This window comes from Eschrichtius robustus, chromosome 18, assembly GCF_028021215.1.
Source record: "Eschrichtius robustus isolate mEscRob2 chromosome 18, mEscRob2.pri, whole genome shotgun sequence".
In the NCBI taxonomy this organism is placed as follows: domain Eukaryota; kingdom Metazoa; phylum Chordata; class Mammalia; order Artiodactyla; family Eschrichtiidae; genus Eschrichtius; species Eschrichtius robustus.
Genome location: NC_090841.1, coordinates 5,615,773 through 5,641,189, shown reverse-complemented (window position 1 = coordinate 5,641,189; position 25,417 = coordinate 5,615,773). Strand labels below are relative to the sequence as shown.

Genomic DNA, 25,417 nt, shown 5'->3' with positions numbered 1-25,417 from the left:
CTGCACATTATATTTCCATTGGACAGTGCTGATCTAGACCCTTGATCCCTTGTTTTTTCTTTGTCAACCAAGCCCCTCCTGTCTCAACCTAGGCAGTCAGTGTGACATTGGGCTTGAGAGCTCAAGACTTGGAGTTAGAGACTTAGCCTAAATTCTTTCTCTCCTTCCTATATACTGGGTGATTTATCAGTGGTTTAGAATTAATGATTCATTTTAAAATGTTATTTATCGTCCTCTGTGTGCTAAGCAGTGTGCTTAGTGCACAGGCTGTAATGCTGAGCAGAGCACAGGCCCAGGACTCACAGAGTTTCCAATCCAGTGGGGAAGACATATTAAATAATCATGCAAATAAATAATTACTATGATAAGTACTAAGAGGGAAATGTACAGGGTGTTATAAGACCATAAAGCAGGAGACCTATCAGAGTCTTGGGTGCCAGACAGATTTTTTTTTTTTTTTTTTTTTTAAGAAATCACATTTTGAAAGACAAGAAAGAGTTATTTAGGAGAGGAGAGTGGAAAAGAGTACTCCAGGCAGGTGGAATATTCGCAAAAGTCTTGAGTCAAAATAGCGCATTATACTTTAAAGGAGCCAATAGAAAATCTATGGATTGGAGAAGTGAAATCAATGAGGATTGTGGTGAAAAATACAAGTTGGAGAGTTAAGTCAGAACAAAATTATGCAGAGTGAAATTGGTAGGACTTTGTAATGGACAGATGTGGGAGGTGAGGGAGAGGGCAGTGTCACAGATGACCTCTGAGTGTCTGGCTTCCATGCCTACATGGCCAGTGCTGGTGAGCCCGTTCACTAGAGGGGGACTGAGTTTTGGTAGAAATGATCTTGGGTTTGATTTTGAACATGTCATGGTATCTCTGAAGCACCCAGGTGTATATTTTGTTCTATCAAACTGTGAAGGAAGACACCTTCCCCCACACGGTTTTCTTTTGTGACTCTTTTACGTTATCTTACTTGTAAGTATAATATAATTTAAGCCTTGTAAGTATAATATAATTTAGGAATCTCTTTGGTTCTTATCTTCCTGATAATCATTCTGATCCTGTTTCTCTAGCAAAATATTTAGATTGGCAAGTTTAATAAGGTCAAGATCAATTATATTCTTTTATGTTGCTCTTGAGCTATACTTAACAATCCACATTCAATGTTTGTTACAAAATACAAGTCAGAATATGAAACCGAGAAGTATTGATGTTTACTGGTCCTTATCCCTTTTCTCACTCTATACTCTGTCCCTAGATGACCTCATACCTACTTTTCATAGCCTCAGTGCCTCCTTATACTAAAAGCTCCCGAACATATCTTCCTTGTGCAGACCTGTCCTCTCATGACCAGGCCTGGATACCCCTATCTGGATGGACGTCTCTTACAGGCACATCACATTCAATATGTCATGATCTCTCCTCCACCAGAACCTAGCGAATGGCACTGCTGCTTTCTGTTTTAAAAGCCTGGGAGTTACCCTGGATGTTTTTTTCTCTCACCCTCACTCCCCCACAATATCTTAACTCATCCGTCTAACCTTCTATATCTCTCCAGTCTCTCCCTCCACACTCCCACCATCCTAGTTCAAGTTATCTTTTTTCCCTTGGACTACTCTACTGGCTTTTTAACTGCACTCCCCCGTTCTTTCAAGCTTCTCTTTAATTCTTAACTCAGTATATCCAGAGTAAGTTTTTGAAATACAGATCTCATCTTGTCAGTCTCCTTCATAAAACCCTTCAGTTGCTGCTTTTTGTTTTTAGAATAAAGACCCAAGTCCTTAACATTGTCCGTGACGCTTTGTGAATTAATCGCATCCCTGCAGACTTCCCAGCTTTCATCGAGCCCTCTGATGAGCTTTCTTTCTGTTTCCTGTTTCTGTGTCACTGGCTGCTTAGTGTCTTTGTACTAGACAAGCTCTGTGAGGGCTCCACAGTGACCCAGCCCCCTAGCACACTGCCTGGCACGCAGCATGATTGACAAATATTCGTTGAATGAATTGTGAATTTTCTGGTGCTTAATGTATGTACCTGTTATGTGCCGTATTTAGTAAACTGAAAGGGGTCAACAAGATGAATCGGGGTTTTTTTTAAATACATGATGTTTTACTACTAGGTTTTCTTCCTTTAGATGGTTTCCATGGAAACAGCAACCAAAAGATTGCCTGGGTTGCTGTAATAGTCTCTGGGTGATATTTGCTGCCATTGTTAACTGAGACCCAGAAATTTAAATTTTTAGATCTATGTTTCTCAAGTTCGAGATCCCAAGTGTAAAAATTTAATTTGAGGGAAAGTTGTTAACTATTCACTTTTTTCTGTTTTTCTTTTGAAGCCCATTCTTTCTATTAAAATAGTTTGCTGGGGAGCAGAATAGTTGCTAAAGCATGATAAGGGCTGTTCTATTTCTACTAGACACCTTTGTTGTTTACTTTCACTTGTGTTGTCTGTCATTTATTTTCTTTCCTAATGAATGCTTTGTAAATATTGCTGACTGACCTTTACATTGTTAAAACATAATTATATTGTCTGTAACAAAAGTGAACTTCTCTTACTAGGAATCCTAAGTTCAGATTGCACTGAGGATGCTAGTAGGGATAGAGGCAGTTATATCCCAAATTATATAACCCAGAGCCATTGGCAAAAAAAACACACAAACAAAAAGGTGGGAATACAGATCTTGACACATTAACATACAAGGCAGCAGTAGATGGCCTTGGATGGCAGTGTTGTTGCAATGAAGAGGCATGAAGTCTCCTTTTGTACCTTGAAGGCTTAGGAAGAAAGCTTTAAACATAGTTAAAACATTTGTACAGTAGTCTCTCAGTGTCTGCAGAGGATTGGTTCCAGGACCCCTGAGGATACCAAAATCTAGGGATGCTCAAGTCCCTTATATAAAGTGGCATAGTATTTGCATAGAACCTATGCAGATCTTCCCATGTACTTCAAATCATCTCGAGATTACTTATAATACCTAATACAAGGTAAATGCTGTATAAACAGTTGTAAATACAATGTAAATGCTATGTAAATAGTCTGTTTGCAGCAAATTCAAATTTTGCTTTTTGGAACTTTCTGGAATTTTTTTTCCTGGATATTTTCACCCAGTGTTGGTTGGTTTCAGTCCAAATCTGCAGATGCGGAACCTGCCTATACAGAGGGCTGACTGGATACTCTTTTATATAAGAAGTTGCATTCAGAGCTTTGTAAAAATTTTGTGCCCCATGGCAAATATAAGTGAACGTTTTCCAAGAAGTTTTTAAGAGAGATTGATGGACAGCTCAAAAATTGAGATGCTATATGGTTTTATGTTTATTCAGATTGATTTTGATTTGATATCTGAATGCAGAAGCACAGAAAGTTATTTGAATTTTGTGGATGTAAAAAAGAATGCTATTTTTTTTTTTTTTTTTTTTTTTTTTTTTTTTTTTGGCCGTGCCGCTCGGCTTCTGGGATCTTAGTTCCCCGACCAGGGATCGAACCTGTGCCCTTGGCAGTGAGAGCACGGAGTCCTGACCACTGGACCGCCGGGGAATTCCTGGAATGTCAATTTTTAAGGCTTCATTTTATCACAGTAAAAATTAAAATGAAAATACAAAATTGTGGGAAATAACTATGAGATTAAGAAATTAGGTCCATCTAAGCATTTTGGCCCTTCTATAAATAGCAATATGTGTTTTCTTCTGGAAATTAGCCTCCCTGATGCTAACAACAGAAGATAAATTATTTTCCTATGGGTCTATCATCCATTTATTTGTATGAACATATGTATTTGTGTGTATACATGTATGTTTGTGTGTATACCTGAATATGTATATATATACGTACATGGGCGTATTTTGGTGTGTGCAATCTTTACACATTTACTTTAGGCACTTAAGTACGGTATGTACTTTAAAAATTATAGCTCTGGAGTCAGAGTGCCTGATTTGAATCATGGTTCCATCAATTACTAGCTTTGGGCTCTTGGGCAATTTACTTAATGTTTCTTATTTCCAGTTTCCTCATCTGAAAAATGGGGATGCTGATGATATCAAACTCAGGATTATCATGAGGATTAAATCTGTTAATTTCCCAGTTTAGTTAATACCATGCCTGATATATAGTAAGCAGTCAATAAATATTAGCTATTATAATTACCTCCTGAAACCCATTCCTTTTAGATGTCAAAATTGTCCTCATTTGTCTAATAACAAACATCCCAATATTCTGTGCCATCACATATTCTGTTCCTTTCACTTGTTCTCATTTTAGTCTCCTGCGTCTCAGTCTTTTTCTGACTTCACTGTATTTTCCTTTAGGTTATTGGGCATTGACGTTTCAGGCAGGTGCGGGCCTTAGGTCCATAGGCGGTGACCATGATTGTTGCCTTTTGGTTTTAAACAATGGTGAGACTCCTCCCCTCTAAATACCCCCACCCCTTACTGTGCTGCTTCCAGAGACGTTCGCACTGGACGAAGCTTTACGGATCACCTAGCCCAGAGCCCTAGTTGTTCAAAGCAGAAGGTCAGGGCTCCGACTACAACTCCTCCTGAGGATGGACTTTTTTTTGTAAATCTCGAAAGACATTTTATTTCTTAACAGGGTATAATTCACAGACTAAAATATCAAATGGGCTGGTAAATTGGGGAAATACCAGGAAATTCTTATGTTTATGACTGAGAAACTAATCTTGAATTACAGGGCATGTAGGTATATTTTGATGGGAAATATGAGAAAAGTTCACTTACAGGACTTTTTTCTTGGATATGTCTGTGTTGGTTTTGGAATGCTAACTCCTTCTTTTACCCTCTTGTCCCTCTTTAATGTCTACGTCCTAAAATGCTGCTCAAATTCACTCTTCTTCTTTGGACTGTTTCTAGACATTATACCTTTAGTTCAAGTTCTCATTACTATTCATCTTGACCATTGTAATAATTTCCTGTTTTGTCTTCCTTCCTTATTGCCGTACCCCCCTTACATGTCCCAGAGTTTTCTCCCATGACACGCAGACCTGCGCCCATCAAGTCATGACTCAGAACTCTCCAGTGGCTTAGCCGTCCCTCCAGCCTTCTCGCTGTACCATAGTCCATCCCTCTGTCCCCCCACTCCCTCACATGCATACACCCACACGTGGTGCTCCAACTTTCCCCAGGACACCTTCTCTCTTTTAAAGCTCTTGTCCCTTGGCCCCCATACTTCCCATGGAGAACCCCTCTTGTTCCTGAGCCAGAGAGCACTTCTCTAAGAAACTTTTCCAAATGATCACAATAGAAATGCCTCTTTTTTCCCTTCTACTTGCATAACCCTTTGTTCCTCTTCTAGTTCACCTAACCCTGACACCCTTATGTTGAAGGTCTGCCTCTCCGTGTGTGTGACAGCAGTGCCTGTAAGCGACCATCTTTCTTAGAGTATTGACCTGGCTGGGTGCCTTACTTTATCATGAAATTAGGAAGATGTGGTTTTAGGGACGTTGGCCATCCATAAACGGGACAGATTGATCAGGCCTTACAGGTTTTTCCCTCTCGCAATAATCTAATGATAGAGAATTTTATGATTGAGGATGGAAAAAACAGGAAGGCTGACTGAAGCCTGCTTATTTTTGAGGGGAAAATGCCTATTTAGGGGAGGAAGTTACCTTCAGAGAATCACATTCATGCAGGCGCGTTAAACTTGACAAAGGCATCTATCTATATATTATACTAGGTGTTTGCTGGGAAGTCTCCCTATTATTAAGTCAGCTCCATTCAGATGTTTTTCTTTGACAGTATCTTAAATTAAAGATTCATTCCTTTAATGTGTCTTCTGTTATATACAAATGTCCTTAGAAGAAGGTAGTATATTAATTTTCATAAATCGAACACCAGTCACTTGATTGAGATTTATTTCCTTAAAGAGGTTTTCTTTGGAAAAGAAATGGGTAAGGGTAGAGAAGGTAATAATTGAAATGGAGGAAGGAAGGGACGTAGAAAAGGGAAAAATGATTTAGAAAACAAAATGTATGAGACACAATTGATCTAGGGCTGGCCCTACATGTATGTTTAATGTACCTTCATAGGATTTCCTTCACCATCTTTTCCTTGAGAATTTGTTTTTAGAAGTAAAGTTGACTTAGCTTTGTTAAAAGTATTATAGAAAGTTTGTAATGATAAATCATGAACCTGTAAACTCTGTGTACTAGAACTTCAATAATCTTGTAGATTAAAAGGCATCCTCACAATTTATAAGTAGAAATAAATATATAAATAATATTTAATTGAAAATATTTATTTTTATGTAATGGATTTCTGACCTTTGCTTTAAGATTGTTCTCTAAGCCAAAGGTTTTCTTTTTATAGCCATTTTAACTTGAACATCTGTCTGCTTTCCCTACTCCAACAAAATGAATTAAAATGAAAAGGGTGTACATTGAAAACATTTTATCTGCCAAGAGCCACAAATAAAACTGAAACTTTTCTTTTGTTATTTCTAATTTTGATCAACTCTGTTAGTTCTCTTGAAAACTATTGTGAAGCATACATAATATGTTGAAATTGGAGACTTAAATCTGTTCAATTAATAGAATTGTGGATAGGTACTCAATTTTATTTGCTAAGTACCCAGCCTAGCACATAGTGGGCACTCAGTAAATGTTTGTTAGGTGCAATTTAATTGACTACATTATAATATCAGTGGCCAAGAAATGCTAGATCTGTTCAGAAGCAATATCCTGAGATAATATTTTGAAAGACTAATAAATTTCTCAGAAGCCAGAAAGTTCCTTCTTGTTTCTGTATATGGGTAGATTTATTTAACTTGGAATAAAATAGACAGCCACCATTTTAACACCTTTAACTTGGAAAACCTGGTTTTCTCATGCTTAACAGAAGCTCTCATTGGTAGCTTTATATATATATACACACTTTAATATATATTTTTAATAGAAGTAATTAGGCAACATTATTTGAAATGTGGGAATTGTGATGAGGGTGCAAATTAATTACGGGTCATTGGACCGTTGGTACGAGTAGATTGGGATGAGTGCTAGATGGACTGGAGTGGTCCAAGAATAGTAACAGTAGGTGGTTGAAGTTATGTCAGAGCAATGTAAAGAGGCTAAAAAGTTAGTGTTTGGAGTGTAACATCATAAGGGTATAGGATAACTGGGCTTAACCATTTTGAGTTGATCAAAGATGTTCTCTTGACTATTAGACTTTTCATTGGCATGGAGAGGGTCAAAATAGAACGCTTAGGTCTTAGAGACTTCTTCACAGATAGAACTCCACAGACCTGGTGAGTCTCTCTTATGTGAAAAGATTACATACAACTGAATGAACTCTTTCTGCACTAATCTTGGGTGTTTGGCCTAATTCTGGACCTTCACAGTTATTTATCCTGGGGAGGTGTGGAAGGATAAGTTCTGGTCAGAGTCACGTGCCTGGCTGCATGGGATGGAGTTCTCTGAGTGTGTGACTTCTGGACAAATCATTTACGGAGATAGGGAGCTTCCTGTAGTAGGAAATTGCCATTTTCTTTGATTTCCTTCCTCTGGGATCTTCTTTGTGGTCTAACCAATCCCCTTATAACACCTCATGTGATATGTCACTGAAATCTACCACTTCTGAGAAAATTTAAGTACGGACATTTTCTGTTTGGCATATGAAGGAAATAATCATGCCGAAGAGATCATGAAGATGTGTATACTCCAGCCACGTTGTGCTCCCACCATTGAATTGTAGGATGCCTGCAAACTTGCTAAGAAGCTAGGGACACCTGTCTACATGTGCCCCATCCCTGTGTAGGTGCTCTTATTTTCTTTCTTTCCCTTCTTCATTTACCAGTTGCAAGCATTATTTTATTAATTTGGAGAGTATACATTGCTTAAATAAACAAACAAGCTTGATTTTTATTATATGCATGGCCATTTTAGGAAACCTTGAAAGTATGTACAGGTAAACATAAGAAAGTAAGTCACCTGTGATGCGCATCCCAGTCAGTACTGTTTTTTAATGTTCTACATACTAAGTTTTAAATTACAGAAAGAATATACTAAGGTCTAATGTAGTTCATTTTTTTATTTGACTAGTTGGCCAATGATTTATAATTAACTGATGTAAATGGGTGTAATATATGGCTTTAAAATCTTTAAGTAAACATTTTTAAATGATAAACATAATCATTCCCCACCCCACCCCTCAAAAAAGAGGCAATTGCCTGGGTAGATGATAGTTAGAAGATGATAGTGTTTGAGGGAAAATGTTCTAAAAAAATCAATAATTCACTTATTTTAACTCCTTTTCTGTCAGAAGATAATATACTCAGTAATATCATTTTTATATCTTTTTATTGTCTCCTTTAACTTTGAAATTTGATATTTGTATTTGTATTTGTGAATATGTAAAAAATATATATGTAAATATAAAGACTGACTCATCTCCTGCCCTTTTCAATTATTAAGCACACTACAGCTGATATTTTCTATTTACATTTGAGTAGTTAATAGCATTTCATCTACTTTAAAAATAGTATACATATCCTTAGCATAATTGTGCTAGGCCTAACTATAAGTTGTTATATGATTAAATAATGTTCTGCATATTGTACACTTCACTTCCCCACATCCATCCAGCGATACATACACCCACCACATAATGCTTTTTCGTGTGTATTTTTGTACTCCTCCAACCACTGCAAAATATAGCTAGAAGGACACGGTCGGCATCTAGAAAAGTAGTAAGCATATGGTATTGAGCCATTTATACCACATATTAGGATGTGCTTAATAACAAGAAATGATGTGACTATAGGATAGTTTGTAATATGAAATAAGTGTTTATGTGACTCCATTGTTTAATTATTTTAAGGAAAGTATAATTTTAAAATTTCTATATTTCTTAAGTAAAGACCTAGGAAATATGGATATTTTTTGTTTTTCCTAAACTAGGTTTCCTGCTGGTCAAGACTGTAGACATTCTTTTTTTTTTTTTTTTTTTTAAACATCTTTATTGGAGTATAATTACTTTACAGTGGTGTGTTAGTTTCTGCTGTATAACAAAGTGAGTCAGCTATATGTATACCTATATCCCCATATCCCCTCCCTCTTGCATCTCCCTCCCAGCCTGCCTATCCCACCCCTCTAGGTGGTCACAAAGCACCGAGCTGATCTCCTTCTGCTATGTGGCTGCTTCCCACTAGCTACCAGCTTACCCTTCCTCCTCCTCATGTCCTCAAGTACATTCTCTACGTCTGTGTCTTTTTTCCTGTCTTGCCCCTAGGTTCATCAGAACCTTTTTTTTTTTTTTTTCTCTTTTTTTTTAGATTCCATATATATGTGTTAGCATACGATATTTGTTTTTCTTTTTCTGACTTCACTTCACTCTGTATGATGGACTCTGGGTCCATCCACCTCCCTACATATAACTCAATTTCGTTTCTTTTTATGGCTGAGTAATATTCCATTGTATATATGTGCCACATCTTCTTTATCCATTCATCTGTTGATGGACACTTAGGTTGCTTCCATGTCCTGGCTATCGTGAATGGTGCTGCAGTGAACATTGGGGTACATGACTCTTTTTGAATTATGGTTTTCTCATAGAATATGCCCAGGAGTGGGATTGCTGGGTCGTATGGTAGTTCTATTTTTAGTTTTTTTAAGGAACCTCCATACTGTTCTCCATAGTGGCTATATCAATTTACATTCCCACCAACAGTGCAAGAGGGTTCCCTTTTCTCCACACCCTCTCCAGCATTTATTATTTGTAGATTTTTTGGTGATGGCCATTCTGGAAGGTGTGAGGTGATACCTCATTGTAGTTTTGATTTGCATTTCTCTAATGACTAGTGATGTTGAGCATCCTTTCATGCGTTTGTTGTCAATCTGTATATCTTCTTTGGAGAAATGTCTATTTAGGTCTTCTGCCCATTTTTGGATTGGGTTGTTTGTTTTTTTGATATTGAGCTGCATGAGCTGCTTGTATATTTTGGAGATTAATTCTTTGTCAGTTGCTTCACTTGCAAATATCTTCTCCCATTCTGAGGGTTGTCTTTTCATCTTGTTTATGGTTTCCTTTTCTGTGCAAAACCTTTTAAGTTTCATTAGGTCCCATTTATTTATTTTTGTTTTTATTTCCATTTCTCTAGGAGGTGGGTCAAAGAGGATCTTGCTGTGACAGATGCCAAAGAGTGTTCTGCCTATGTTTTCCTCTAAGAGTTTTATAGTGTCTGGCCTTACATTTAGGTCTTTAATCCATTTTGAGTTTATTTTTGTATACGGTGTTAGGGAGTGTTCTAATTTCATTCTTTCACATGTAGCTGTCCAGTTTTCCCAGCACCACTTATTGAAGAGACTGTCTTTTCTCCATTGTATATTCTTGCCTCCTCTATCAAAGATAAGGTGACCATATGTGTGTGGGTTTATCTCTGTGCTTTGTATCCTGTTCCATTGATCTGTATTTCTGTTTTTGCGCCAGTACCATACTGTCTTGATTACTGTAGCTTTGTAGTCTAGTCTGAAGTCCAGGAGCCTGATTCCTCCAGCTCCATTTTTCTTTCTCAAGATTACTTTGGCTATTCGGGGTCTTTTGTGTTTCCATACAAATTGTGCAATTTTTTGTTCTAGTTCTCTGAAAAATACCATTGGTCGTTTGGTAGGGATTGCATTGAATCTGTAGACTGCTTTGGATAGTATAGTCATTTTCACAATGTTGATTCTTCCAATCCAAGAACATGGTACATCTCTGCATCTCTTTGTATCATCTTTAATTTCTTTCATCAGTGTCTTATAGTTTTCTGTATACAGGTCTTTTGTCTCCTTAGGTAGGTTTATTCCTAGGTATTTTATTCTTTTTGTTGCAGTGGTAAACTGGGAGTATTTCCTTCATTTCTCTTTCAGATTTTTCATCATTAGTGTATAGGAATGCAAGAGATTTCTGGGCATTAATTTTGTATCCTGCTACTTTTACCAAATTCATTGATTAGCTCTAGTAGTTTTCTGGTAGCCTCTTTAGGATTCTCTATGTATAGTATCATGTCATGTGCAAACAGTGACAGTTTTACTTCTTATCCGATTTGGATTCCTTTTATTTCTTTTTCTTCTCTGATTGCTGTGGCTAAAATGTCTAAAATTATGTTGAATAATAGTGGTGAGAGTGGGCAACCTTGTCTTGTTCCTGATCTTAGTGGAATTGGTTTTAGTTTTCACCGTTGAGAACGATGTTGGCTGTGGGTTTGTCATATATGACCTTTATTATGTTGAGGTAAGTTCCCACTATGCCTACTTTCATAAACGGAGGGTTTTTATCATAAATGGGTGTTGAATTTTGTTGAAAGCTTTTTCTGCATCTGTTGAGATGATCATATGGTTTTTCTCCTTCAATTTGTTAATATGGTTTATCACATTGATTAAGTTGCGTATATTGAAGAATCCTTGCATTCCTGGGATAAACCCCACTTGATCATGGTGTATGATCCTTTTAATGTGCTGCTGGATTCTGTTTGCTAGTATTTTGTTGAGGATTTTTGCATCTGTGTTCATCAGTGATATTGGCCTGTAGTTTTCTTTTTTTGTGACATCTTTTCTGGTTTTGGTATCAGGGTGACGGTGGCCTCGTAGAATGAGTTTGGGAGTGTTCCTCCCTCTGCTCTATTTTGGAAGAGTTTGAGAAGGATAGGTGTTAGCTCTTCTCTAAATGTTTGATAGAATTCGCCTGTGAAGCCATCTGGTCGTGGGCTTCTGTTTGTTGGAAGATTTTTTTATATATATAAATTTATTTATTTATTTATTTATTTATTTTTAGCTCTGTTGGGTCTTCGTTTCTGTGCGAAGCCTTTCTCTAGTTGCGGCGAGCGGGGGCCACTCTTCATTGTGGTGCGCGTCGCAGGCCTCTCACTATCGCGGCCTCTGTTGTTGCGGAACACAGGCTCCAGACGCGCAGGCTCAGTAGTTGTGGCTCACGGGCTTAGTTGCTCCGCGGCATGTGGGATCTTCCCAGACCAGGGCACGAACCCGTGTCCCCTGCATTGGCAGGCAGATTCTCAACCACTGCGCCACCAGGGAAGCCCCGTTGGAAGATTTTTAATCACGGTTTCAATTTCAGTGCTTGTGATTGGTCTGTTTGTATATTCTATTTCTTCCTGGTTCAGTCTCGGAAAGTTGTGCTTTTCTAAGAATTTGTCCGTTTCTTCCAGGTTGTCCATTTTATTGGCATCTAGTTGCTTGTAGTAACCTCTCATGATCCTTTGTATTTCTGCAGTGTCAGTTGTTACTTCTTTTTCATTTCTAATTCTTTTGATTTGAGTCTTTTCCCTTTTTTTCTTGATGAGTCTGGCTCATGGTTTATCAATTTTGTTTATCTTCTCAAAGAACCATCTTTTAGTTTTATTGATCTTTGCTGTCATTTCCTTCATTTCTTTTTCATTTATTTCTGATCTGATCTGCATGATTTCTTTCCTTCTGCTAACTTTGGGGTTTTTTTGTTCTTCTTTCTCTAATTGCTTTAGGTGTAAGGTTAGGTTGTTAATTTGAGATTTTTCTTGTTTCTTGAGGTAGGATTGTATTGCTATAAACTTCCCTCTTAGAACTGCTTTTGCTGCATCCCATAGGTTTTGGATCGTCATGTTTTCATTGTCATTTGTTTCTAGGTATTTTTTGATTTCCTCTTTGATTTCTTCAGTGATCTCTTGTTTATTTAGTAGTGTATTGTTTAGCCTCCATGTGTTTGTATTTTTTACAGTTTGTTTTTTTTTTTTTCCTGTAATTGACATCTAGTCTTATAGCGTTGTGGTCGGAAAAGATACTTGATACGATTCCAATTTTCTTAAATTTCCCAAGGCTTGATTTGTGACCGAAGATATGATCTATCCTGGAGAATGTTCCATGAGCACTTGAGAAGAAAGTGTATTCTGTTGTTTTTGGATGGAATGTCCTAAAGATGTCAATTAAGTCCATCTTGTTTAATGTGTCATTTAAAGCTTGTGTTTCCTTATTTATTTTCACTTTGGATGATCTGTCCATTGGTGAAAGTGGGGTGTTAAAAGTCCCCTACTGTGATTGTGTTACTGTGGATTTCCCCTTTTATGGCTGTTAGCATTTGACTTATGTATTGAGGCGCTCCTATGTTGGGTGCATAAATATTTACAATTGTTATATCTTCTTGGATTGAGTCCTTGATCATTATGTAGTGTCCTTCTTTGTGTCTTGTGATAGTCTTCATTTTAAAGTCTATTTTGTCTGATGTGAGATTTTTTTACTCCAGCTTTCTTTTGATTTCCATTTGCATGGAATATCTTTTTCCATCCCCTCACTTTCAGTCTGTATGTGTCCCTAGGTCTGAAGTGGGTCTCTTGTAGACAGCATATATACGGGTCTTGTTTTTGTATCCATTCAGAAGACTATAGGCATTCTTAAGAGTGAAGACACATTTCTAAGGTGTTAGGATGAACTCTGAATATATAATATTTAGTACATCAAGGGAAATGATATAAGGTTCGAGTAATTGTGGGAAAATGTTGTTCTGCTTAATTTATTTTGTACTAGCTTATGTTGAACATCTATCCTAATTTATAGGTTTTTTTCCCTAAAGTGTTAAGGTTTGTGTTTGTGTCTATGTAATCGTTTATAGATTAATCCAGATTAAATCAGATTGTTTCTAGAAGCAGAACAGTTTCTCATATTGGACTCCTAAGCAACGGATATTTTAAAGTAAAAAAGTCCTGACTCAGCTCTCTAAATTTGAAGAAGCAATGATATATAAATTTTGGAGGAGTAGAATGTGACTCTGTCAGGTAGTAGCTGTTTTATGTATACAATTTAATTCTGAAATTTTAAGAAGTGTTCTTTCAACAAGACCATTAGGTTTTATGTTTTATTTAGATCTAGGATATAGGAACAGTTAAGAATTGTGAAATCTCTTGTTTTTTAGATTGTCCTCACTTAAGTATCTCAATATTAGTGATAAAACCACTGAAATATCTAATGATAATTATTACCACTTCTTAAGAGCTTCTCATAATAATTTATCTGTAGGTGGAGGCCCCTATCAGGACAACAAAGCACAATATTTAAGGACAAGTTCAAGAACTGTCAGTCTTTGAGAAACCTAACAAGAATCTACATCGTATATTTTAAAATAGATGTTGTTCAGGAAAATTTTCCAGAAGTAACCCTTTTCTACAGTATGATTTGAAGATAGTTTCCTCTTCCCATAATTCTCTCCTTATGTTGTATCTGAAAATGGTAAATCTCATAGGTAAGATTTACAGGTAAAACTAGCCTGTAAATTTGTAAAGTATAAAATGCTGTAAAAGTAAGTTTAGGCGATGAATGTTGACTCTACAAAGGACCATGAAAAGGATATAGATATAATCCAGAGTAGGGGGTTCACCAACAAGTGAGCATCTGATTTCTTTCATCTTGTCCATTCGCCACGTATACGTCTCACAATAAATTTAAAAGTTGGCATTTTGGTCTATGAATGACCCACTTACGCACTTGGATAGAGTGATGGAAAAGACTGTTGAGTGAATGGGGAGGGACAGAGTAGGTGAAAGGAGGGGAAGTAAGGGAGAGACAGGAGGGAGCCGTAGCAGGAAGATACTCTCCTGGTCACAGAGACTAGCTCACCGCTTTGGGGAACATCAAGGTATGTGGCTCGTGATCAAATGGTTTGGAGGAGCGTCCAGCTCAAGCACAGCGCGTGGGGTGTGGGGTGGGAATGATAGAGACAGACAGGTCCTGTTAAGAAGCCTGGTCTCTCTCCTAGAACCAGATTTTTCTTCTGGAGGGAAATGACAGAATCATAGTTGTTTGTTAAGAGATCCCCTTTTGCGACGGAGAGGTGAAAGGACAGACAGGAGATAATCAAGAAGTAACAGGAACCTGAATTAGGACAAGAGGCAGTGGGAATAAAAATTCTAGGGGTAGAGTCAGGATTTGGTGAGGCAGGTGAAATTTGAGGAAATTTGTTCATTCATTCCTTCTTTGATTGTTGAGATTAACCACAAACTGTGTCAGACATGCTCCAAATGCTAAGGTTATAGAGATGAGGTTCGATTCTTGTCTTTTTTTTTTTTTTTTTTTTAATTTTTATTTTATATCGGAGCATAGTTGTTTAACAATGCTATGTTAGCTTTGGGTGTACAGCAGAGTGATTCAGTTTTATATATTCTTTTTCAAATTCTTTTCCCATTTAGGTTGTTACGGGATATTGAGCAGAGTTCCCTGTGCTATACAGTAGGTCCTTGTTGGTTACCTATTTTAAATATAGCAGTGTGTACATGTCTGATTCCTGTCTTTAAAGGGGTATTCAGTCTGCAGGGAAGACCCATGCAAACAAGTGATTGCTGACCACAGCAGTGAGGAACACGTTGACTGTAATAATAACACAGTGATGTAAGGGACAGAATGAGTAATTATGTTTGGGTGGATCAGGAAGAGCTTCGCAGCCGCTGGCCATTAAATGGATGGGCGTTCTGCAGACCAGCAAGGTAGGAAAGGACGTTCCAGGCAGAGGGAAGAGCGTGCTGAGGTCAGAAGTTGTAAGTAGTTTGGTTTAGCCAAAGCATGGAATGTGTAGAATTGTGTCAGGAAATGAAACTAAAGGAGCCAGATCTGGGAGACTTAAGTGCCAGCTTGGGACTTTGGCTTTCATTTTGTAGAAACAGTTGAGGGCTACAGAAGAGTATTCAGCAGCAGGGAAAATAATATCACTGGTGCTTGGATGCCAGTGTTGTAAAGGACAGACAGGAGAAGAAGATGGGAAAACCTTTTGAGTGATGGCTAAATGAGCAAGTGTAATAAATAACAGAGTAGTGGTAGGGAGAGAGGAAAGAGGAAAGAGGAGGCATAAGTAACATATTCCGGAGGTAGAATCAATAGGAACCTGGTGACCGGGTGTGGAAAATGAGGCTCAGGGTGAGAGAGACACAGGATTCTCTGGCTCTAGTTATAGCATACGGGGAGTATAGAAGGGCCATTAGCAACTACAGTAATAGGATCATTTAGAGGGCAGTAATGACATGGTTTTTGTCATTACACTCATAAGTGTGAGTTAGATGTACTGGAATTAGGACAATTATTAACTACTGGGAGAGAAAGATCTATTCTCATACTGCATTCCAGTCAGAATAGAGTGTAATCATTTTTTTTTAAAACTATGCAAATGAAGAATACAGAGGCAAATCTTCATCTCATCTTGTTGTGGAGGAGGGGATAAGAGTAGTGGAAGAATTTTTAAAGGGAAAATGAATGTATTCAATTACATGAAAATTGACAACTTCTTTATGCCAGTAGACAACTAAAAGGCAAACAGGAGGAAAAGTAATTATAATAATGTGATAAAGGATTGTTATCGTAATATATTAAGTTCATCTCAATTAAGAAAAACACTACTATTCAGTAGGAAAAAAGTGAGGCCAAGGATCTAGAGGCACTTCACAAGAGTAAGGATAATAATAAATTTAATTTAGCTAGAATCAAAGAGATGCAAATTAAAGAAAAAATGAGATGTTATTTTTGTATTTTCAACTGTCAGATTTATAAATATTTAAAAAGAATAAAATTAACCAGGGTTAGAACAGTTTGGGAGAAGTTAGCATACTAGCATTGCTAGTAGGAATCAAAATTTTGTCCACCGTTTTGGAGAGCAGTTTAATGAAGTGAATCAGAAGACTTCTTTTCACTTGGCCCAACAACTTAAATTTTTTAGAGTTTGCCTAAAGGAAAAAATTGGACAGCTATCACAAAAGAGTGGTAAATAGTATGAGAACCAGAGCAGAGTGGTATAATTAAGGCAAGGGAGCAAAGAGTTTCAAGGCAAGAGGAGTCGGTGACGTTGCAGAGAGATCAAGCAGGGTTTGGAACTGAGACGTGACCATTAGATTTGGCAGCCAGTCACGACGACCGTGACCGCAGTAGAACCAGGCTCAGTGGCTGGTAGAGGTAGAAAGAAGCCCTTTTGGTCAGGAGTCGGAGACTGCAAGCACGGTCTTATATTTCAGAAATATTGGAGGTGAAATGAAGGTGGGGGAAAGGGTAACAACTGTAGGAGAATATTTTGTTTTCATTTTTGTTGAAACATGAACTTTTTTATGCGGAAGGGAAAAGGTTAGAGGTTAAAGAAAGATGAGATAAATGACAAAGGTTGCCAAAGGAATGGAATATTGAGCCCAGGTGGAGGAGAAATTAGCCTTGAGACAGCAGAGGGAGAGGTCTGATGCAAGAAGAAAGGAATTAAGGATGTGTGTAGATGCAAATGATAAACTTGTACATCTTTGCCTTTGTTAAATGTTGGGGGGATCACTATTAGAGTCTCAATTCCTCCCAGAATACAAAATTTCCCCCTTCCCATATTGCATAATTTCTCAAAAGAATTGTTCATGCTCTAATTCCTGTCTCCTGAACTCTTTCCCAGGAAGCATTTGCTCTCACCAGTCCACCAAAACTCTGTGTCAAGGTCACTGGTGAGTGCCGTGTTGCTAAATCCAATGCTTAATTCTCAGTCCTAATCTTATTTCACTTGCCTGCCGGATCTGACACAGCTAGTCATTCCCTCCTCGTTGAAATACTTTCTGTATTTGGTTTTTCCACACCACACTCTCCTGATCTGCTTCTTGCATGCTGACCACTCCTGCTCAGTTTGGTTCCTCCTTATCTCCCAGACCTTGTAATATTGAAATGCCCCAAGGCCCAGTCCTCAGCCCACTTCTCTTCTACTTACACTCATCCAGTCTCCTTTGGTGATCTTTCCCAATCGAATGGCTTTCTATTCTATACACCAGTGCTTCCTGAATTTATATCATCAGCCCAGTCCTCTCCCTCGAACTGGACTTTTGTATACTTAGCTGCCTGCCTACTCCGTGTGTCGACTTAGACGTCTAATAGGCATTTCAAATATAACCTGTTGGAACTTGGCCATACCCATTAAACCTACTCTCTTACAGACCATCACACCTCAAATATATTAATTCTATCTTTCTAATTCAGACTAAAAACCTTGGTGTCGTCCTTGGCTTCTCCCACCACCAGCAGCCCGTGCACAGATATTATTCATCAGCAAATCATACCAGTCTGCCTTCAAAACAGATGCAGAATTGAGTCACTATCTCAACCGTGTCCACCCTGGTTCCATCCACCATCATCTCTTGCTTACAGTATTTCAGTGGGCTCTTGATTGCTTCTGCCTTTGACCCCTTAAGATTATCCTCAGTGTAGCAGCCAGAGCGATCCTGTTAGGATTCTTACACAGAGTAAACGCCAAAGTTCTATAGGGTTTATTAGTTAGCCCCCGTTACTGGTCTGATCCATTTCCTTCTCTCTGCTTTTTCATTTCATCCACACGGGCCTCCTGACTGTTCATTGAACATATCAGGCACGTTGTCAGCTCAGGGCCTTTATACTTATTATTTAATTTGTCTGTAATAAACATTTTACACCAAATAACCGTGTGGATTTCTAGTTATGTCCTTTTGGCGTTAACTCAAGTGCCACCTTGATAGTGCGTTTTCCCCTGATCACCCTCTTTAAAAAGCTAACCTCCCAGTATTTTATTTATTTTGTGTGTGTGTTGTCTATCTTCTCCCCCAGAATGTAAGCTTCACAAGGGGAGAGATTTTTGGTTTTGTTCAGGGCTGAACTCCTAGCCCTAGAACAGTGCCTGGCACATAGGAGATTCTCAGTAACACAGACGGATGGATGGATGGAAAAGAGGGAGGATAGGAGATTGAAAAGGAGGTCAGGTTTGGAGGTTAGGGAGATGAGTGATTAGCTTGCTCTTGAATATTTTGTTTGTAAAAGTTTCCTAGTGGAAATGTTAAAAAGGCAGGTAATAACTACATAACATGTAAAACCTGGGATTTTGTTTGACTCGGTTTCTGAAACATGGGAAACTAATATAATTTAGGGTACATTGTTGATCATCCTAATGACTTAACATAGTACAGCCCCTTATAATTTCTGGCTTTATAGTACATTTTATTTCCTGTCATGTAACGTAGGCATTTATATTTTAAAGGGTTGTTTTATCTGTGATGTATCTGAATCTGGATAATGAGTTACATTATATGAGGATTTCTCTTTTCATTTTTTCTCAGTATTAGAACTGTATTTAACTCAAACAACTCATTTTTAATAAATTAGAAGGACCTCTGGCAACACACTAGAATCATTCTGGATAAATACCAAGGCTAACAAGGCTTTGGTCCCTACCCCTGACACGGTTGCCTGTTAGGCTGGTCTTGAGAAAGCACAAGGTCTGGCCATTCGGTGATGGTCCTTTGAGTCTGGTCCAGAGTCATTCTTGAGCTGATCATTTTTATATACATTAAATTATAACTGGGACAAATTGAGCATCTTAAATAATATCTGTTCTTTTAATTATCGGTGTCCCTAATTAGCTTGGAAAGCTGCAGCATTTAAATTTCTTACACCTTACTGATAGTTAGGATAATGAAGTCTGGCAATCTTGATTATTAGTAATACCACCACCGTAAAACCTTTCCTGACTGTGGTTTCGTTCCCCTTCATTTGTTTTATTGTGTGGGCTTGATCACAGAGTAGCAGTGTCCTGCTGATTTCTTTGCAGTTATTGAAGGAAGTAAGACTGTGAAAAGTGTGTTCTTTTTCTGTGGCTTTAGATGTTTCTTGAATGGAAAAATATGAGTTCGAGTCTGGAGCAAAATCTGCCATCTAAAACATCTATCTATACCACTGACAATTACCTATGCGTGCCTTTAAAACAAAGCAGGCAAACTAACCATATTAGTCCTTCAAATAGACGCGGCAGCATCTCCTAAACAGCACTTTAGGAGAACCGGTAAGAAAAGTAATGTTTGTCTTATAGCACTGTAGTATCGTGCGTTGTCCCACCGTAAGAAAAATATGGAGATGTTCAGTTATATATCTAGCCCTCCTCTCTTGTCCGTACGCTTGTCTGCAAAAAGAGAAACGTTCAGGTCGGGAACTTAAAAGAGCGTCCAGTACTATGAAGACCAAACAAATGAACAAAATCAAAAACCAAAAAAAGAAACACACAAAAACCTCTCCTGATAAGCTTTGGATTTAGGTCATTTTTATAGTTAATACAATGCTGGATAATGGTAAAGAAAAATGTTTGTTCTGTTTTGGGGGAAAAAAATGTGTGCTCCAAGCACATTTCTAGAATCATGGAATTGGGGGTCTATAAGTAACTTCAGAGTTTATCTGGTTTGGCCCACTGGTCTGTAGGTTCAGAGAGTGGAGTCTAGAGTGGGGAAGGGCTGAGCTGGTTGCTGGCCTCAGAGCCAAGAATCAGACACAGGCCTCCCGTGACCAGTCTCGTGAAAGGAGCTCGGGCCACCGATTAGCCCAGCTGTCTGTTCTTATCTACATCGTCCTTTACAGTAATAATCTAGTCGCGTAAGTTTGTGTTTTAATGCCTTGTGGTTTGTAAGAGGTTTTTCTGGCAGTGTAACATTTTTAGCTTCATAGTAATCCTGTGCCATAAGCAAGATACTATTTCTAACATGAGGAAATTGAGATTTATAAACTTCTAATTGCTATGCCGCGTTATGGTGTCACATTGCTAGTGAGTGCGTGGCGGAGCCAAATTTTGAACCCACGGCCAGTGCTCTTCTTGATGCCCTTTACTTCCTTGGATAACTGGGAGTTAGCAGAGGGATTTTGATCCACAGTTACAGAAATTAGAAATTGAAAAGACCTTGAAAATAAGAATTTATCAATCTCTTGAAAACAAATGTTTTCTAAATTTACTGTGCAAGAAGTTAAATGTTTGAAAGGTTTCATCCTTTAGAAGAAAACAGATTATTTATTTAAATCAGAACCCTTGCCTTTGAATGTCATATATATAAAGAAGTATTAAAATTATATCCAGCAGGTGAACGTGGCATGCGATAAAACTAAACCAACGAAAACTACTTCCCCTCACAACCCACCCAGCATTGTCAATGTATTGTGCAACTCTTACGAATTTGTGACATTCTTTAAGATGTTAGAAATTGCCCCATCTCGGCTGGCTGGTGAGGAGCGCCGCTGAGAAGAGGTCACGTGCTGTGGGAGTCTGTCCTTCCTGGAAGACCCCTTCCCACAGAAGCCTTTTCTTATTGGTGGAGGTCTGTCTGGGTATTCAGCTGTGTGGAAATGTTTAGCATTCCATATGGTGTATTTCCTTTTTGAAACAGTTTTATATCAATTCTGGGTTTGTTTGTTTTTTTAATTTATTTATTTTTGGCTGTGTTGGGTCTTCGTTTCTTTTTTTTTTTTTTTTTTTTTTTAAGATTTTCTTGATGTGGACCATTTTTTAATTTATTTATTTATTTATTTTTGGCTGTGCTGGGTCTTCGTTTCTGTGCGAGGGCTTTCTCCAGTTGCGGCGAGCGGGGGCCACTCTTCGTCGCCGTGCGTGGGCCTCTCGCTATCGCGGCCTCTCTTGTTGCGGAGCACAGGCTCCAGACGCGCAGGCTCGGTAGTTGTGGCTCACGGGTCCAGTTGCTCCGCGGCATGTGGGATCTTCCCGGACCAGGGCTCGAACCCGTGTCCCCTGCATTGGCAGGCAGATTCTCAACCACTGCGCCACCAGGGAAGCCCCATCAATTCTATTTTTAAATTACTATAAGGTAACATAATTTAGTATTATTTTTAGAAGTATAACTCTAGTATAACTCTCTGAGCCTGCAGGAATTGGGTAGGTAATCCACTCTGGTTTTTGCATTTAAAAAAAAAAAAGTTTTCATCATAGATTAGTGGTTCAAAATTAGAAAAACTAAAGCGGAAGGACATTTGAAATTTGTAAATTCTCTGCCAGCCACAATTTAACCTCCTTTTTATAAGATATTTAGGAGATTATTAAAGTTATCAAAAAACAATAACAAATGTCAGTACTAAAACGTAAATATAACGTATCAGTAAATATTTTATTGTGTATAAAAAGATATAAAATCATGAGAATTTTGGAGCTAGATTTAAACTGTGTGTGTGTGTGTGTGTGTACGATGTGTGGTTTATTACTATTTAAGCAAAGCTGATAGTGTGTAGACAGGAAGCCTAGGCACCAGAATATCTGTATAATACCAGCACCTCGTAGACACTGGATAAACATGTGGTGAATGAAAATGAATTGTGTAGTGACCTAGTTACCCAGCTGGCATGGAGCTCAGAGCCTAAGTTTCATAGCTTCTAGCATTTTTTTGCTTAGCTTACTAATTTTCTAGATTATTAAATAGGGTACATCTAACTACAAGTAGCATCTTAAGAATTTTTAAATGGTTTTTGAGATATTTCTACTTGATAAAAAGGAATAGGCGACAAATTGCTAAGTGTGCTGAGTTACACTTTTATGTGGACAGTGAGAGAATTATAAATAATAGATGTGGAATTGTTGGAAAACTGGTATTTGATCATTTTCCTCATGACATGCAATAGGAAATAAGTTTTGATTAATTTAAGAATAGAATTTATGTAAGGGTCTCATTTAATATGCTTAATATTCCTGTACAGTGAAATATCCAGATATGCTTCTTCAGTGGGAGAAGGAGCTTCTGGAGAAAGAGCTTCATTCCAGGAAAGACAGATTCTTCCAGTATGCGCTCACCTCCACATTTTGCCTTTTTCAGTTTTTGTCTTTTTTAAAAGTCTTGTTGGTTACTGACTGGTACTTCTTCTTGTGGAAGAGGGGTGTCAGAACCCTTCAGTGCTCTGTACTGCTTGTCTCCACGGGTGACCCAGGACCCTGTGTTTTCATTGGGTCCACAAGGTCAAAATTATTTTCCCAGTAACACTAAGACTTTACCTACCCTTTTCACCCTCATTCTCTCATGAGTGTTCAGTAGAGTTTTCCAGAGGAAACTTTGACATGTGATCTCACAAAAGGTTGAAAGCAGAAACAGATTTGAGACTCCAGATTTGGAAAATACATTCTACATCAACAGTGCTTCTCTCCGCACTATATATATTTTTATTTTGAAAAAGGTTATTTTTCATAAAAATGTTAACATGTAATGGGTTTATCTTTTATTAACAAATAAATAAACATTTTAATTAATTTACTTAATTGCATTGTCATTTCAAGAATGTTATATACATGGAAAATATAATATGCAACCTTTTAGGGTCGGCTTTCTCGCTCAGCATAATTCTTTTGAGGTCCACCCAGGCTGGTGTGCACATCAGTAGTTCGTTCTTTTTTATTGCTGAGCCGTGTGGTGTGGATGTGCCATCATTTGTTTAACTGTTCACTTGTTGAAGGACAGTTGGGTTGTTTCTGGTTTGAGGCCATTACAAATAAAGCTGTACCGGTTTTTGTGCGAACGTTTTTATTTCTTTGGGATAAATGCCGGGGAGTGCAGTTGCTGGATTGTATGGTAGTTTTTTGTTTTTTGTTTTTTGTTTTGTTTTTTTAAGAAACAGCCAAACTTGTCCAGGGTGGATAAAGGGATCCTTAGATGTAAAAGTTTGACAACCACTGCTTTATACAAAGGTAGCTATGAAAGCTGATATGTAACATATACAATAAGAAAATTTTCTTGTGTTGACATCATTAAACAAAAAAAACCCTTTTTTTTCCCCCTCAGACTTTTGAAGATTAAAGGAAGTAATATCTTATTCCTAGTTAGTCTATAATCATAGGGCAGGGTCCAGTATGTTGATTGCTTTGCAGTGCCACAAATTAATGTGCAAGGTTTTCTCGTATATTTACGTAGTTATATAATACATCTCAGGACTCTTATACATTTCAGGTTCCAGTATGAGCCTGAGAACTTTTTTTTTTTTTTAATTGCACAATATGTGCCAAGACCTGGGAATACAAGAAATAAAGAAGATAACTGTCTTTACTGTAACCTCCAAGAGGTAAGGAGACAGATAAGCAAGCACGCAAATGTGGTAATTGATGAGATGAAGGCGTGTGTAAAAAGCAGCAGGAACAGAAGGGAAAGAGGGGGTGAACCGGGAGCGGGAAGGAGGCTGATGGGATCTGACAGAGGGGGTGGAGGTGGAGCTAAGACTTAAGGCGTGAGTAGGATTTTGCTGGGATGCATGGGGAGAGGTATCCTCAGACTCAGCACTGATGTGTCAGAGGAACCAGAGATGATCCCCATCTAACCATACTTTGGTGGTAACCCTTAGCTCATCTTCTTTTATCCGGGGCTGGATCTCCTAGTTTAGGGCCAGTGAGGACTCTTTCAGCCTGAGTCAAAAGTAACATTAAGAGAAATGATCTGAATAACATAGCTTGGGAGTGTGCAAATTAACTGTGAAAAACCGTAGCTCCTTCTGCGAGTCTTCAAGATGTAGCAGGATAGTCTTGTCTCATAGACCAGGAAAGGCAAGCATGTTAGTCATAACTGGAGTTAGGTAGTAAACAGTCTTACAACTCCCTCTCCTCTGCACTGATTATCTTTCAAGATGTTATCTTAAATGTGTTGTAATATTCCCAGCCAATGTATTTATTTTTTAAATGAGAGAAAGTATGAGACAACTGATTATTTACCTATCTATCTATCTATTTTGGCTGCGCCACGCGACTCAGAGGATCTTAGTCCCCAGATCAGGGATCGAACCCCGGGCCCTCAGTGGTGAAAGTGCAGAGTCCTAACCACTGGACCACCAGGGAATTCCCTCCCAGCCGATTTGGTAGCATCCATCTGTTTACTGTTCCTGTTAATATTACTGTTATATTAGCTACACGGATAATATAGCTTGTAAAGATACACATAATGCTACATTTTATCTTTATATTTTGGAAAATATTTAAGACTATTATTTAACTTGTATTTTAGTATTTCAAATTGTGTTAATAGAATGTCTGAAATCAAAATTAAACATGAGGGCTTCCCTGGTGGCGCAGTGGTTGAGAAGCTGCCTGCCAATGCAGGGGACACGGGTTCGAGCCCTGGTCCGGGAGGATCCCACATGCCGCGGAGCAACTAGGCCCGTGAGCCACAGTTACTGAGCCTGCGCGTCTGGAGCCTGTGCTCCGCAACAAGAGAGGCCGCGATAGTGAGAGGCCCGCGCACCGCGATGAAGAGTGGCCCCCGCTTGCCGCAGTTAGAGAAAGCCTTTGCACAGAAACGAAGACCCAACACAGCCATAAATAAATAAAAAAAATTAAAAAAAAAATTAAACATGGGTATATCCTCCTGTATACATGAATGTATTTCTGGCCACCTAACTTTGGTCACCCAGTTGGTCATTCAGCATTTATTGAGCTTCTCCCCTGCTGGAGGTCCACCTCTTAAGGAGCTCACAGCTTCGGGGGAGGGACAGTAGTGTTCTAAGAAGCCTTGTGAGCCGTCAGGAGTGGGCTTGCTCACAAAGTGGAAATCAAGTCACCTGCCGGAGCTGGGAGGAGAGGAGTGGGCTTGGGGATTGGAAAACAGGCGCGGGCTGCCTTCGTCTTTAAAAAATCCATACACTCAGGCTTTCATGAAACACCGTTCCTCTTTCCTATAATTACTTAATTTACTATCGGGTTAT

At 38.4% G+C, this 25,417-nt stretch overlaps 1 protein-coding gene across 4 annotated transcripts in view; it reads left to right on the top strand.

The window, feature by feature from the left end:
- Positions 1 to 25,417, top strand: part of LNX2 (ligand of numb-protein X 2) — an 86,518-nt gene that overhangs the window by 13,340 nt on the left and 47,761 nt on the right. The window lies entirely within an intron of this gene.